General features: G+C 46.0%; 3 non-coding genes across 3 annotated transcripts; all 3 read left to right on the forward strand.

The window, feature by feature from the left end:
* Positions 1 to 228: 228 nt before the first annotated feature.
* On the forward strand, positions 229 to 425 carry LOC119351465. The gene has a single exon (XR_005169957.1). It is a non-coding gene; the product is annotated as a U2 spliceosomal RNA (small nuclear RNA).
* A 2,910-nt stretch (positions 426 to 3,335) lies between these two features.
* LOC119351467 lies at positions 3,336 to 3,532 on the forward strand. The gene has a single exon (XR_005169959.1). It is a non-coding gene; the product is annotated as a U2 spliceosomal RNA (small nuclear RNA).
* Positions 3,533 to 9,001: 5,469 nt separating this feature from the next.
* Positions 9,002 to 9,198, forward strand: LOC119351462. Its single transcript, XR_005169954.1, has one exon. It is a non-coding gene; the product is annotated as a U2 spliceosomal RNA (small nuclear RNA).
* Positions 9,199 to 16,845: the final 7,647 nt, after the last annotated feature.

Genomic DNA, 16,845 nt, shown 5'->3' on the forward strand with positions numbered 1-16,845 from the left:
GGCAACAAACTACAAGCCCGTGTGTTTCCCTCCTAGAGAGGCCGTACTGGTGGGCCTTTAAACGTACGGGCTTTGAGGCTTTCTATCGCACTGCTGGGCTTCTTCGCCAATACGTTAATAAACTGCAAACACAAACCCTCAAGGTCAGATTAGTCCCACCTCGCTTGCGGAGCTCGGCGGAACCTGTCGGACGGGTATAAGATGAGGGGCAAGGCTTTGTTTCAACTCATACCTTTCTCGGCCTTTTGGCTAAGATCAAGTGTAGTATCTGTTCTTATCAGTTTAATATCTGATATGTGGACTACATGTCCATAACGATATTAAATTTATTTTTTGTGGGGGAGGATCCATCATAGTGGCTTGCCACTAGGGTCCTCTTATGTTCCCCGGGCGTTGCACTACTGCCCGGGTGTGGCGCACCCCAACCAAAACCAATTTAACCTTTTACTCGGTGTGTGATTTTATTAAGCCTAATTTTGGCTTGTATAACAAAGCCTAATTTTGGCTATACATTGCCGTCGGTGAAGGTAGCGCCTTACAGATCCAAAGGTCGTGTTTAACTTGAATACACTAAAAATTTCCTAATAAATCCAGTGTCTACTAAACCAGTAAACTGTTGGCTACTTAGATAAGGTATTTTGGATTATGAGCTTATTGGTTTGTAAAAACATTTACCAGCTAGTATGGCTCTGTTAAAACCTCATGGCTTGTGAGCAGCTTGAAATTGACTCAGGTTTCAGTTGGACGTGATAATATATGAGCCAGAGTATATATGAGCTTCCTTTTGTATCATTGTTGGAAAAATTAGCCGAAAGGTAGCTCACAGAATTTTAAATCGACATGAGTCGAACTAGCATGGTAGGTACATTATCTTTGATACATATAATTAGAATTGTACTGATTTGTTACCTTTATGTTTTGGAATGAAAAGTTAGTTGCCAAAACACAAATGAAAATAAGTCACAAACTGGTAAATTAAACAAAGCAAGTTTGCAGAACAAGCAAATAATACTGAAACTGAAGTAGGCAAGGTAGATTGAACTCAAAATTAAATAATAGCTCGAGCAATCCAAGCAGCCCGTGCTCCTCGTCCTGATCAAGGTCTTCTTCCCAACGTTCCATCTCAATCCTATGCCTCCTTTATACATGGATCGGTCCCTGAAAGCACCCGGCAAATGCACATATGTTAGCAAAAATGTCTAGAAAGTTTCAACAAAGAAAGAAGGTTCTTACAACCGATTCCGAGTGCTGACTCTGCTCTAATCTAATCACTTGTTTCTGGTTCTATTATATAGCAATGTGCAGGTACTGTGCTGGTAATGAAATTATTTGATTAATTTAAAACCCCTAGAACAAAAGGCAAAACTTTATGCTTGTTTGACTTGGCCTAGTTTAGTACCGAACATTTATGTCTTATATCAAATATCACTTTTACAGTTCCTTCGCAGGTCACTAATGGCACATCCGCACGTGCCTAGGTTCTGCGACGTCGGGCTCCCAGATTGACAAGGCGTTGATTCATCGGGCATGGAAAAGGAGCTAATTAACGGTTGCCGAAACAAGAAGTAGCTGGTATGCAGTCTGGACCGTGCACGCATAAATATTTGATGGGAAGAAAGGACCGTGCACAAAAAGTAGACACTGCCCAAAAAGCGGCTTGCAAAATGATCCATACTTTAGTATTTTCTAAATACATGAATAAATGGAATGGTATGTAATGATGCTGCATGTTGCTTCCAGGTCTCCTGCGAGTCAATAAATTCACATGTTGCACCATGAATAGTATACCTGAACCTTCTTGACGAAACATACCTAAATCATTCTTCTTCTTTTTTTGCGAAACAACCTAAATCCTTATCTTGATCAAGCAATGAAGAGTATATATATCTAACAAGAATTCAATTCTACATGCAAACAACACATTATAGTATCCATAAACTTGAATTTTATTGCACAATAGCAGATAAAGGTTGGCATTTTATTATAGGCCGGGAGCCGACGTGCTGAGATGCCACCTAGCCGGGACACCATTAAAATAGACAAAAGTGTTTTTAACCCCAAAAGACGTAGTAATTAAAGGATCCTATATTTCTTTTTCTTTTGAATAAAGAGTCCTATATTTCTTATATTACCTTGAATTTTAGATATATTTTGTGAAGAAAGATAGAGGTGTCTATCAAAAAGATTCTACGAAGGCTTCGGGATCGAGGTCTTATTAGCCGAAGAAGACCCAGGCCAATCCACGCGGCTTCTTTGACTAACGTCAACAACGGAAACATAGTAAATTGGCATAAGTCCCACGGACATCCTTTACCAAGTCCGAACAATTGTCTGTGGGACTGACACAGGGGCCAAACGTTGTCTTAAAGGTGAGTAAGACTAATGAATTATTCCTTTTTCCGTCGTACTATTATAGTTCAGGGCAAGCATTTGAATTACACAACCGATGCATTAGCGAAGTACTCTGAATTCTTCAGTTCCAACTATGAATGGACATTATCAGATCATTCCTGCCGGCATAAAGAGTTTCGTGGGCAGCTTCGCCACGCTCGCCCAACATGCTTTCTTTCTTGGCGGCGACGACGGCAAAACTTGCTGCTCAGCTGGAGCGCTGGAGGTTAATACTTCTGCACTCCTATCTTGCCTGCCTGGATCAATGATCCTGACCAAAAACCTGAAGAATTTTTTTTTTTGCGGGTGAAAGGAAAACTTGAAGAAATTTTACATTCCTTTCTTTGAACAATCACTACATGTAGGCCCCCCCGCAAAAATAATCTCTACATGTATGGACATTCAGGGTTTTTTTTTGAGGAAAGCAGGGTCAGGGACATTCACGTAGTACATGGTCTTTTTTTTGGAGAAACATGCAGTACATTTTTTTAGGGGTAAAACCAAGTTTTATTCATGAAATTTCACATGTAGTGGGATACATCTTTGGTCATGAGGCACTCCAAACCACACATGGCGCCCCGGACCTCTAGATAGTGAAAACTTGGCTAATCTATGTGCTTCATAATTAATAGCACGACTCTCAAAAATAAATTTACACTGAAAAGTAGATGATCTAATAGTTATCTCCTCAATGATCGCTCCATAAGTCCCATATGAGTCGTCAGCGCGGTCACCCTTGTATGGGCCGGCTCCAGAGTCCCGCTGAGGCCCTATGACCGGGCCTTTAAACATGTGGGCTCTATCTTATTTCTAGGTTTTTGCGCCCCAACAGTAATAACGTGAAACAGAAATCTTGAAAGTTAGATTAGTCCCACACTGCCTGCGCAGACTAGAGGAACCGGTTAGACGTGTATAAGAGGAGGTGCAAGGCTCCCTTCCAAAGCATACCTTTCTCGGCCTTTTGGCTAAGATCAAGTGTAGTATCTGTTCTTATCAGTTTAATATCTGATATGTGGACTACATGTCCACAACGATATTAAATTTATTTTTTGTGGGGGAGGATCCAACATAGTGGCTTGCCACTAGGGTCCTCGCGTGTTCCCCGGGCGTTGCACTACAGCCCAGGTGTGGTGCACCCCAACCAAAACTAAATTAACCTTTTTACTTGCCTTCTTCCCTGGGCTTCAAACACGGTTCATGGTATCTTCCTTCTCTAGTTGAATTGTTTAGAAAGAAACATCATTTGGCAGGAAAAAAAAGGGAATGTTCTCTGAGATGTGAATACATTGGATGCAGAATGGTCCTTCGTTCATTTGCAAAAACAAGAATGGTCCATCGTTTATACCAATTTATTTTATTGCCAAAAGACTACTGAGCTACTTAGTAGTATGAACTATGAATTATGTGCCAAGGATCCGTGAACCAGGTGCCTGTATACATATCAGAGATATCTCCAAAGTCACAAGTACATAGATTGTTCATGTCAAGCTCACCGTGCAATTGATCGTTATGTAGTTATCTATCACCCTTGGTATCTTCTTGGCCTATGCGCTAGGCATGTTTGTTCCTTGGAGGTTGCTTGCAGTACTAGGTAATGCAATCATATTACTGAAGTTTGGTCTTGCGGCTATGATTTTGCAGTTTCTTCCCTCTTTTTGTGAGAATTTTCAGTTAATTTCCGACATCGCGTTTCTGATGCAACTCTCTGGTATCTATTCTTTCTGTAACCTTGCCTTGTACATTGTTGATTCCTGGTCTATTCTTCATTCCAGAATCTCGAAGATGGCTGGAGTGTATATGATCAAGTTCGACATATGAAACAGAGCATCATTCTGAAATCTGTAGTGACATTCTTTTTACTCATCCCTCTTCAGGCAAAGATGAACTTGATGGATGATTTCGTGAATCTTTACAAGTTTTGAGTGGTTTCGAGACTGACATCACAACGGAAGTGAATGATATAAAGGCAAGCACTTTTAATTCCAAAACATGAGTGGGGTAGTACATTAATTCTTTCATGGGAAATCCAATGTCTACTGAACTACTCCGTAGTAAATTGTTAGCTACTTAGGTACGTATTGTAATGTGCTTTTTGGTTACTAAACACTTTTACCTCGGATTAGGGATTCATTAAAAGCTCGCGGCTTGAGATCAAACTCGGGTTTTAGCTGGACGTGAAAATATATGAGCCGGGTATGAGCTTCTTTTTGTATCACTGTTGGAAAATGAGATGAAAGGTAGCTCACAAAATATTAATCGACATGAGTCGAACTAGCATGGTAGGTATCTTATGTTTTGGAATGAAAAAGTGTGTTGCCTTTTAATAGGTGATCATGGAAATTCCCACAAGTTAGGGAATAACGATGACACTGCACGCAAGATCTTTTAGGACTTCTTATCTGCCTCGAGATAGAGCATGCACGCAAGATCTTCCAGGACTTCTTTTGTGCCTCGAGATTGAGCAGAATATGAAACATCTTTTCCACTTAAACTCTAGCCCATGTCAAACTGAGCTCGCTGCTTTTTAATACGAGTTGAACTGGGTTTAATCTAAGTCACTCAGATTAAACTCATTTGCATCCCTAGTTTTAGAATTTCGTATGGTTCTCAGAATCTCGATGTAATTTTTACTATGTTTGAGGTGCTTTGTACTTCCAGTGAACTTGGATAATAGATCTGAATCATTTTCGCAAAAAAAGAGTCGGGTATAAGTTTAGGCAAGAATTGATCTTTGCAAGAATCTTGGCTCATGAGTCATCAAAGTCAATTGCTAGGTGACTTTATGTAGCTGTGTAAGAAATAAAGTTGAAGGAATTTTTTATACATTGATGAAACAGATGACATCACACATATTCAGTGAATGATCGGGTGTCTTCCAGGATAATACAAAACACAAATGAAAATAAGTCACAAACTGGGAAATCGAGCAAGTTTGTAGAACTAGCAAATAATACTGAAACTGAAGTAAGCGAGGCAGACTGAACTCAAAATAAAATAATAACTTGAGCAATTCAAGCAGCCCGTGCTCCTCATCCTGATCAAGGTTCTCTTCCCAACGTTCCAGCTCAATCCTACACCTCCTTATACATCGGTAGATCCCTGAAAGCAGTCGCCAAATGCATGTTTGCTAGCAATCAAAGTCTATTTCCATACAGCCAGAGAAAAAAAATCGTTGTATTATAGTAGAACAACTACCGATCTTCTCATCAATCAGTAAAAGGAAAACTTCGATCTTAACCAGTACCAAAACTGCTATTACAAGTCAGAAAGTTTCAACAACAAATTTTTTTATTCTGACTACCAACAATTCCGACTGCTGACTCTATTCTAATTTCTACTAATTCCAAAAATAATAGTTTGGTTCTGGTTCATTTATACACCAATAGGTTACATGCATTGAAATCACTTATTAATTTAAAACCCTTACAACAATAGGCAAAACTTTATACTTCTTTGACTTGGCCTAGCATAGTTCTGAACATGTATGTCTTGTATTAAATATCACTTTTGCAGGTCCATCATGGGTCACTAATGGCGCATCTTAGGTTCTGCAATGCTGCTGGTCTCCCAGATTGACAGGGCGTTGATTCATCTGGCATGGGAAAGAAGCTAATTAACGGTTGCCAAATCAAGCAACAGCTGATATGCAATAACAAGCAGCATTGTGCACAAATAAATATTTGGTGGGAAGAAAGGACGCTGCAGAAAAAGTAGGCACTACAACAAAACCGGCTTGCAAACTGATCCATACTTTAGTATTTTCTGAATTCGTGAATAAATGATATGTAATGGTGCTGCTCTTACCGTATTATTACCTACAGGCTTTCAGGTTTCCGCACATGTAGCAGGATCAAATAGTGTAACTGAACCTTTCTGAACGAGCCTACTACCTAAACCCTTATCTTGATCAAGCAATGAAGCTATATTTAACAAGAATCCAATTCAACATGCAGAAACATATTTACTATAGTTATCATAAACTTGAGTTTTATTGCACAGTAGCAGATAAAGGTTGGCTTTTTTACTAATCCCAGACTAGCAAAATCTCCTGTGTTCCTACAAAGCCACAAAAAAGACGCTTGCGAGCGGTAAGATATTGATTTTGTTTCTTCAAATTATTCACTTACATCCTTACCCTATCCTGTCCAAGAAATTCACTTCAAATTCAAATTCAGCCAGGCAGTTTGGCAGCAGAAACCACCTCAGGGTCAAAATTAATAATTAGTAATAAAAATACCAATGGAACCAACAGCTTGTTTAAAAAGGTCGACGGACACAATTATGTGACATGCAAACTAATGCCTGCGGAACAAGTTTAGAATGGAGAGGGAAGAAAAGGCTGCCAGAGGAAGTTAGATCAGTAACCAAAGCCAACAATAGCAAGAGCCAGTATGAAGTAATTAGTACACAATAATGTGCACGAAATAAACATGTGAGATGTAAATTAATACCTGTGAAATCAGCCGAGAACATGTTGGAGAACTGACAGGGAGAAAGGACTGCAGAAGACGGCACCTGTGCCTGACCATGTCTGCATCTTTGCCGCAGAGGTCTTCCTCTCCTTGAATATATGGAGAAACTGAAACTATTGCCTCATTGATGATATCAATAACAACCACAGAAAGCTTGTCAACGTTGTCCCTCGGCTCACACACGATGAAGTGTATGAGATCGGGCTCATCCCTATTCACAAGAGGGAACATGGGCACACAGTTGTACGGTAGAAGACGCTTACGGGCGGCTAGGCGCTGAAATGTTTGAGACGTAATCACCGCCTCCTTGTGCCAAACATTATCTTCTGACGATGCACGGGCATGGCAGGTGATGGTGAAACTAGAACAAGGATCAAGCGGCCCAAAAAAGGTGCCATCGTCACGGGCAACGTCGACAAACTTGAGGAGGTCGCCCTCTTTCCCCGCGACGCAAAGACTGCGGCACATCTCATGTGTCTCTCCACTTGGTGAGGAATCCCGAGGACGGTTGTTGATAGGCAGTCGGCTATAATAGATGATTCTACGTGGTCTTGTTTCTAGTGCATCGTCATGACTTGGCTTGTAGGACAGGATACCTCCCTGGTGGTAATCAACCCAGATCACGCAGTCGTTGGATATGATGGTGACATCAGTATTCCAGCGGGTCAGGTCGGTGAACTCCTCCTTTGTATGTTTGGATCGGCAGCGTGAGAATCTCCCACTTGCCCTCGGCAACATTATCGTCAGAGTCGTCGGTTGACAAAGGGGAGCGGAAGACACATAGTTCGGCTCCCATAGCACTGTTCTTTGCTGAAACACAGAACTTGGCCAGCTGCAGCACGGTGAAGTCATCCCTACCGCAATATATTCCGATGGTGTCCCGATTGAACCAGCGATCCATTGTTGTGTCCTCGCCCCACAGTTTCAGCACAATGGGTATGGTGCACGCCGGAAGCCGTCTGAGCCGCGATTCACCAGCCCCTAGAGCGGCATGGAACACGAAGTAGTCCTGCCGGTAAGGGTCACTGTCGTCGAGGCTCAGGTCGAAGGCGAGGCTGAGCAGGAGGAGGTCCCGGTGGGCGGACAGGAGTTCGGTCCCCATGTCGGACCCGTCGTAGTTGCGTGGACCGCGCAGCCACTGCACGTTGAGGCGGGAGAAGGCCGGAGGGGCGGCGGGGAGCAAGGCGACGGCGAAGGGGTCGCCCAGGGAGGTGACGGAGTTGGCCCTCAACGGCGCGGCCGCTTCGTCCGGGAAGGCGGAGGAGCCGCCGCCGTCCTCGCCGTCGTCGTCGTCCCTGCGGAAGACGAAGCGCTCCAGCATCATCCATGAGGCCTCCACGGCCGGACGGTCTGAGGAGAACATAGTGGTGGACAGGTTAAGCATCGGCCATAACGAGGAGGTGCTGCCGTGCTGAGCCGTGGCCATGGATCGGCGAAGACGAAACCAACTTTCGGGGGATTATATTAGGGTTTGAGCGGTCGCGGCGCACAAGGGAAAAGGGGATCGCGTTGTGGCTTATATGAGAAGAGGTCTTGAGACGGACTGGAACACTTTCCGTATCTTCTACAACCGCCTCGCGCGGTTCGGCGTCTACTCCACGGCGGCCTCAACTTCCCGGGCCGCGCCGGCGGCCGCCTGATGCCATGGGACCAGTCCGACTGCCAGCGCCGCTGGTGCCGCTGCACTTTACGCGACCATGGCGCTCAGCCGCGGGAGGGCCAGCATCGTCATCACACCCTCTGTAGGCTGCTCAAGGAATCGCTGCTCCTGCTGCCTGCGTGGGGGTGGGGCGAGGGAAATCCGGTGGGGGTCCCGCCGCCGCCGCCGCCGCGGCTTGCGGATCAGTGATGCGAGCCTGCTATTTTTTCTTTCCTACTTCCAAGTCAAACGTAGACGATCATATTTTTCAGCCGCGAGGACAACCCCAGAAAGGCTCTGTGTTGTGTTTCGTGCACAGGCCGTATTGGTGTATTACTGGGCCTCTAATCATTATGGGCTTTGAGGCTTTCTATCTTACTGCATCAAATGTTAATGAAGACAGAAAACCATCCGGTTAGATTAGTCCCACATCGCTTGCACTGCTCAACGGAGTCGATCGTACGTGTATAAGAGGAGGGGGAAGGCTCCGCTTCAACTCATACCTTTCTCGGCCTTTTGGCTAAGATCAAGTGTAGTATCTGTTCTTATCAGTTTAATATCTGATATGTGGACTACATGTCCACAATGATATTAAATTTATTTTTTATGGGGGAGGATCCATCATAGTGGCTTGCCACTTGGGTCCTCACGTGTTCCTTGGGTGTTGCACTATAACCCAGGTGTGGCACACCCCAACCAAATATAAATTAATAATTTTTATACTTGGTACATGTAGTTTTATCAAGCCTAACCGTGGCATAAAATGTGTACAATGAGCTGTTGTACTATTTGACCACGCTGCCAACTCGGGTGGTTGAAAGTCCCGTCAAAAAATCTCGGGTGGTTAGGTAAATGGCTTGTGGTTCGCACATGCAATTTGTGTACAAAATATCTACCTTTTGTGATTGTCTACGTGAAGATGTCTACTTCCTTTTTGTATCACAACTGAAAAATAAGACGAAAGCTAGCTCACAAAAATTGCTGGGCGGGAACTCAAGCTGTGGACTCTGGACTGGTTTGGTAAGGCCATGGAAGGCGATAAAGCAGTCATGATCATGCTACTATATCACATGTGGCTTGCTCGGAATGATACAAGAGAGGGGAAGTACATTGAAGATACACGATCTCTGGTCGAGCGTGTATGGAGGCTGCTGGACGAGCGGGCTGAGGCTCACGCTTCACTGGCATCCACACAGGGAGAAAAAACACCGGAGCCGTGGTGCCCTCCTTACCAAGGTTGGCTGAAGGTCATTACTGACGGAGCCACAACAAGGACGGATGGGTCAGGCGGCGGAGGAGCGGTCGTTCGCGATCACCATGGAGTGTTCTTCGGAGGAGCATCTCAATTTTTTTCCTTCGGTTTCTGACCCTGATCATGGTGAACCGCTTGCCTGTCGATATGGTGTTCAGCTAGCGGTGGAGATGGGCGCACGACAGATGATCTTGGAGACGGACAACAAAGGTGCCATGCAACAGTAGACGTGCCAAGAGTTGAATTGGTCCAAGCTGGGACCCCTCATCAAAGAGATCAAGGGACTTCTTTCATCGATGGATGAATTCCGAGTTGTGTGGGCTAGACGCTCTGCAAATAGAGCTGCGCATAGTCTAGCTAGGGAAGGTTGCCTTAATAAAATTTGCAAGACTTGGTTTACTTTTCCTCCTGTTTGTATTAGTGATGTAACTGCCGACGAGACAACTATTTCTAGTTAATTAGATGGCAGCATGTTTTCCCCTAAAAAAAGGTATGTTTTCATTGATGCATATAATGAGAATGAAAATTATAATTATTTTTTACCTTTTTATTTTGGAATTAAAAGTTAATTCCATTTTAATAGGCGGTCGTGAAATTGCCACAATTTAGGCAATCACACTGACACCACAAAGTATGTCTTGTAGGACTTTTTATGTGCCTCAAGATTGAGCCGAGTATGAAGCAACTATGCCACTCAAACTCTAGCCCAAGTCAAACCGAGCTTGCTCGCTTTGTAATATGAGTTGAGCTAGATTAGTGTAGGTCGCTCAAATTAAACTCGTTTGCATAGAATTAAGATCACTCATGTCCCATGTTGATTCATGGAGATCGGTCGTAACCCATGTTGTGTTCCTTGAAGTTGGGTATAAGTTTAGGAAGAGTTGATCTTTGTAATAATCTTGGCTCTTGAGTCCTCAAAGTCAATTGCTAGGTGAATATATGTAGCCGTGTATGAAATAAAGGAATAATTGAGTACGTAGACATAACCTTCCAGTTTTCATCTCGCAATTAGAGGGAAAATCATGCTGCAAAATCTAGTTAATTCAAATCGCTTCTATCGATTGCGGTTCCAGTTTCTATTATCAAAAACAAATATTCCATTACTAAAAGAAAAGAGAAACCTAATTTAGGAAATAAAGGACATGAAAAAAGAACACTACACTTAGGCGGATACCAGTTCTATGACATGCCCAAAGAAGTTCCCCACATAAAACTCAAGGTAAAGGCAAAAGGCACCATACGCAAGAAAAACAACAGCATGATTGAAAGATCTTACAAGAGATGACTAGGCGTTGCATTGCCAACTAGTTTAGCCACACTCCAAATAAGTTAGGTACAAAGCTTGCCTTCTTTTTTAGGCAAAGAAGAAGAATACCGACCTATGTGCAAAGCATATTGTTCCATGCACATTTCTCTAATGAGCACATATAGAAACATACATCCCCTCAATCTTTTTGGGTCCACAAATTGAGTAATTGACAAAGGTCATCTCCTTTCGACGAACGGCGGCGGTGTAGTGGTGTACCTGGCAGTGGCTTCAGGAAGGAGAGCGGGTGGATGAAAATAGGGCCCCACAATGTTGGCGAAGGTATTGGGGGCAAAGGCAACCCCCTTTGTATATTATCGGTGTTGGGGTGATTTATTGGCGACGGCGAAATGAAATTTTCTTGGAGCTGGTTTTTTGGCCCAATTATCTCAATACTGGAAAATTGGAGAGTATTAGGGATCTGTTGATCATTGGAGATGCTCTTACGAGGAAAATGGAGAACAAGGCTTCATATTAAAATTACGAGAAAACCCCTCACATAAGAAAAACTGGCATATCACCGGTCACCATCCAGAGGAGCGTCGGCATTGATGGGAAGGAGTTGCATCGCAGTTCTTCTCATTTTGGTAGCATAGCGGCACCGAACGAGGTCCTCAAACCTACTAAGAGCATCTCCAGTAGATCCCGTAAACGGGACAGAGACGATTTTGTAGGTCCGAATAGATCCCGTATAATCGAGCATCCCGATTTTTTTGGGATCCTGCATACTCTGTGCCATTTTCACTATATCTACAGGATATGAGGCAATTTCTACAGGGACCTGAAAAATAAAAAATGATTTGCGGGAGGGAGCTTTCAATTCCCACCACGGTCTTCCCTAAGCGCGCCTCGCCAGAACGCCTCAACGCCCGCGACCACCTAACCCTAGTTGCCGTTCCGCAAGCTATCGTCGCCGCTCGAGCTGCCCCGCGAGCTGCCGCAAGCTAGTTTGCTAGCTGCTGCCGCAAGCTCCCGCTAGCTAGCCTGCTCCCTTGAGCCTGTGATGTCGCCATGAAGCCACCCCGTGCGCATGTCCATCGGCGCGACCACCGCAAGGCCACCAACGGGAGGCACCAGGAGGAGGCGGCCGCACGCCGGTTCACCATCTAGGACCCCGCTGTCCTTCGGAGCGAGCCTGTCTAGGAACCTTCACGGGATCTCAACGCCGAGGGGACATGAGACCGGATTGTAATTTAGCGGGTGTTTTTAGGGGGGTTTGTGCAATTTTGCCGGCACCATGAAATATTTGTACGAGATTTGTTCTGGCGGAACAAAAGTCATACTGTAAAAAGGTTGAAAAAAAACATTTTGCGGTATCCTGTAAGCCGATTTTTGCGGGACGAGGTATAGCGAAAATGCTAGAGATGCTCTAACTACACATCGGGACTGTAGATCCAAAGACCCGCACTGGGGCCGATTTTCAAAGACTTCTATCCTATTCGATCAGCTCTTGGCGTGCATTCCAGTCTTCTTCCAGCGATATACTGGAGTTTCTCCACCCTGTCTGTGGAGCCATTTCATCCACCCCCAAGAACTAATTATGGCTGGACTGTTGTTTACATTTTGTCCAACAGTGGTTCACATTTGGATTCAAAATGTTGCGAGGTGATTGGTATATGACTGTGTGTCCATGTGACCCGCAAAAAAAAAACTCTGCCCATGTCGTGAATTGTTGGATGATTTTTAGAGGCCTTGTTAAACATTGATAGGCTATATGTATTTGATCAGACCACATATTGAACTTGTATTTACGTATGTGCCTTACAAATGTATCTTCTTCTGGGCTAACTATTTGAAAAACAAGACCAACCGTTTTAAAATGAAATTCCAACAGACAACAAGATCTTGTAACTATATTGCACACTGCGAGGCTCTTGTAAATAGCTGCTATTCCGAAAAAGGGTTTCCCCCCGCTTTGTATACAAAGCAACCAACCAAACCATACAGGGATAGGTGCTGGGGCGGAAGCAGCACAGTCACGCCCAAAAGAAATAACAGAGAAAGTGCAAAAGAAACAAATGCCGACAACGGCGGATCAACAAAAACGAAGAAGCCTCGCGATCGCTGCGCCCACCGGGCTCATCCACTAGGCTCCAAGACTCCGAAGCGCCGGCACCAATCAACACCTCCAAGAAGGAACGCGACGATGACGACGCTGCTGCCAAGGGTTTCCCCTGGTACACGACGAGGCGAGAGGAAGGGTAGCACCCGACCCCCTCCCGTAAGGTCAGGTGGCACCCACAGGCACCACCGCGCCGGAGTCGGCCACGCCGACAGGGGTTTCCCCCGATCCCAACCCGCACCTCGGGCGCTCCGGATCTCGCCACCCAACCAACCACCACCCTGCGCCAACGCGGTCACGAGGCCTCCACGCCGTTTCACCACGGCACCGCGAAGTGAGGACAACACGGCGAAAAATTAGAGCCGGGACTAGGGCATCAGCACCATTGGCACGCGGGAGGGCCTCACCTCCACCGTCAGCGACGGTAGCCGTCCGGACGCAATAGCAGGAGCACACCAGGCCCGTAGGCCCACAGGCCCGGCCGAGCCCTCGTGGGCCCATAAAGCTCCCGCCTTCGCGCTGCTGCCGGCACACCATCGGCGCCGACACCCCATGTCCGAGCCGCTCCTCCTCCTCACCGCGCCGCATACAACGAGACCACGCCGGGGGCCCGGCCCGCTAGGGCCCAGATGGGGCCCGTCGGGCCCAGATCCGGGCCGGGGGCGCGTCGATGGCCACCCAGCACCGCCACGCTGTCCCGCCGCCAAGGAACGGCGCCGTCACCACGCCTGCCACCGGCCGCCGTCGCAGGGCCGCCGGACCGCAGCCAAGCCGGGCTGCACCGCCGCCGCCTCCCTGCCCAGGGAAGGGAGCACGCGCGCGCGGGGACTGGTGGGCCCGCCGCCGCCGGCACCACCCGGGCCAGCGCCGGGGGCGCCCGCCGACGGCGGCGGGGGGAGACGGGGGAGGAGGGGACCTGCGGGCGAGGGGCGCGAGCTCCGCCCCGGCCACCTCCCGGGGAGGCGGCGTGAGGCGGCCTAGACGGAGGAAGGGAAGGGCGGAAGGGGGGCGGAGGCGGGGGGCGAGGCCGACGGCCGGCGGCGGCAAGAGGGTCGGCGGCAGCGGGAGGGGAGCGGGGGGAACCCTAGCGCCCGCGCCTAGTCGCGGGAGCCGCCCTACCTGGATTCAGTCCTCAAATAGCTGCTATTTCCGTTCCTAACCACGTAAAGCGAGCGGGTTACATGATGGCACGGAGCATGTACGTCCTCATTTCGGCAGCATGTCTCTTTCTCACCAAGGGCCACCACCCCTCGACCGATGATTAATTAGTTAACTAGTACCCCACGATAAACACAAAGGCCACAACATCAACGCTTGATTGCACGAGATTGCTTCCCTGATCCAATCTGATGCCCACCTACCACATATGTCGATGTGGATCCCTCTTGGCACCAACGTGCGCTGCATTTTTCGTGACAATAGTATTCTATCAGACACACAACTGGGCGCTGAACTTCTTTTCTTTCTTTTGATTGAGACAGCTAGGCGGTCCATTTCTCAGTTTTGTGCCACAGAAGAAAACAAATATTTTGATACTAGATAAATTGTTCGTGTGTCGCACCTAGAGCACAAATAATTTTTGTACGCAATCGTCAAGGTTTACCTGCGAATTTTTACTACTAAAATGATTATGTATCGTAATAATTTTAGTTCTCAATTGAATCAATACATTTGAGTTAAAAACACATAATTTTTTTTAAGTAAGTTGTGAGACAATTAAGCATTTTTAAAGGAAAATCCCACGAAAAAACAACAGCGCCGAAAAGGAGGCAGAGTGAGGAAGGGGAGGGCAAAGGGAAGAAAGTAACATAAGGCAAAATTACATATACTTTAAATAGGAGAGATTTGACCGAAGACAAACAATTCATTCTCTACCAGTGGATCTAAACATTCTCAAAGGCAACAAGGCTTTGCTCCCAATGCATCGCTGAAGAATGCAGGAGCAAAAAGACTACGACGCCATAAGAATTTGGATGCATATGAGCGTTTTCGTAAGTGTTTATTTTACTTATTATATGGCCTTTTGCACACAAAGAAGTATAATAGGAAAGTAAACTACCTCGGAAACCAAATATAGGATGTTTTATATTTAGTGACCTAAAACGTCGAAGTATTGTTTAGCAAGCAATTATGACCCCGTAAATCCCGAGCATCCGGAATTTGATCATAGCAAGTCGAACGTTTTCTGTGGCAATTTTAGTGAAGCGAGAATGACTAGTTTAGTTGGCAAGCATGGCAAGTCCATGCTTAATATTATTTTTTTACCAGGAAATTGCCGTGTGTGTCAATTAATCTTGCCATCCTGGCATCAATAAAACTAGGACGCCGATAACTGCCACACGTGTGGTGTATCGGGTGGTTGTGCCGCACGCCTCGTGTGGCATGGAGAAGAACCCGCCCGCACGACCGCGTGCGGGCGCGCACAGCCACAGTCCGCACGTCCGGTGCGTGGCAAAACTGCCCACACGTCCGGGTTAGACGATCGCGCTGCCCGCACGACCCAGCCGTCCCGCCCTCCTTTCGATCCCCAGTCCGAACTGCCGCCATCGTCTCCCACCTCTCGATCCCCTACCTTCATCGTCGTCCTTCTCTGGTTGCCATGGCAACCAGAGAAGATCCATAGGGCCTTCCCACCGCTAAGACCCCCCACTCCAACCCCGCCCTCCCAAACGACTAGCTAAAAGCAGGTGAATCTCCGATCTCCTATTGTTTCTCGTCCTTCTTCTGGCCAGAAATTAGAAATTGCAAATTTACCAACGAAGATGGCGACTGGATCCACACTATCGGGGCAAAACACCACATGGTTTTGTGTGTATTCGCATTTGCCAACCAGCATATGCCAGATCTGCCATGTACTACGGTAGAGTTGAGCTTAGGTTCTCGGTTGGCTTGGTGCAAGTAGTTGGTAATGAAGGATGCGTAGGAATCCCCAAAAAAAGGGAGAGAAAGGAGAAATTTGGCATAGAGGGGTAGGAAAAATAGTTGCCACTTGTGTCTAACATCAGTTGCCACCTATCGTTGCCGTTAACTGCCACCATGTTAACCTGTTGCTTGCCATCCTATTTTAGTGGCCATCGCTTCAAAAAGATAGCTGGCACCCAGAATTTAGAAAAGAGAGTGGATGTGCATGTCCTACTTGCCATGATGTGTTAATTGCCTACGCAGGAAAATGTGATAAGATCACCGTGTTATCTTCTACGTGCAAACAGCAAAACATGCATTTTTTTGTGGATTGTTGATGCGTTCTTGTTCATGTAGTGATTGAGAACACATTGGCAGTAACAAAACGTGGAAAGAATGAATCACGAAGATGACACTGATCCTTGGGTTTCTCAAAGGCCAGAAACGCCCCTTGGGATGCAGCAGAGTACAGTCAACTCATTTCTGCAGGGCCGTTATTGCCACTACTAGAGCAGTACACAGGCATTAGTATGATGCATGATAATAAGAAAAGAACATTTGCCATGTTCGCGACGATGAAGATGCCATTCTACTTATGTCCTACAATGTCATTTTTCGCAGGTTCTTATGACCAAAACACATTCAGGGGAGCACCATGGCAAGTTCGGTCACAGGGCGCTAACACTGACAAATGTACGGGCAACCAACTTCAACTAGCTAATGTGGCAAATCAAGGTAACACATACGAAAAAGAAACATACTAGTGTGGACATGAAAATTAAACTTGCAAAGGATGGCAAAAAGACTCAGGAGTTATATCAG

This window comes from Triticum dicoccoides, chromosome 1B, assembly GCF_002162155.2.
Source record: "Triticum dicoccoides isolate Atlit2015 ecotype Zavitan chromosome 1B, WEW_v2.0, whole genome shotgun sequence".
Classification (NCBI taxonomy): Eukaryota; Viridiplantae; Streptophyta; class Magnoliopsida; order Poales; family Poaceae; genus Triticum; species Triticum dicoccoides.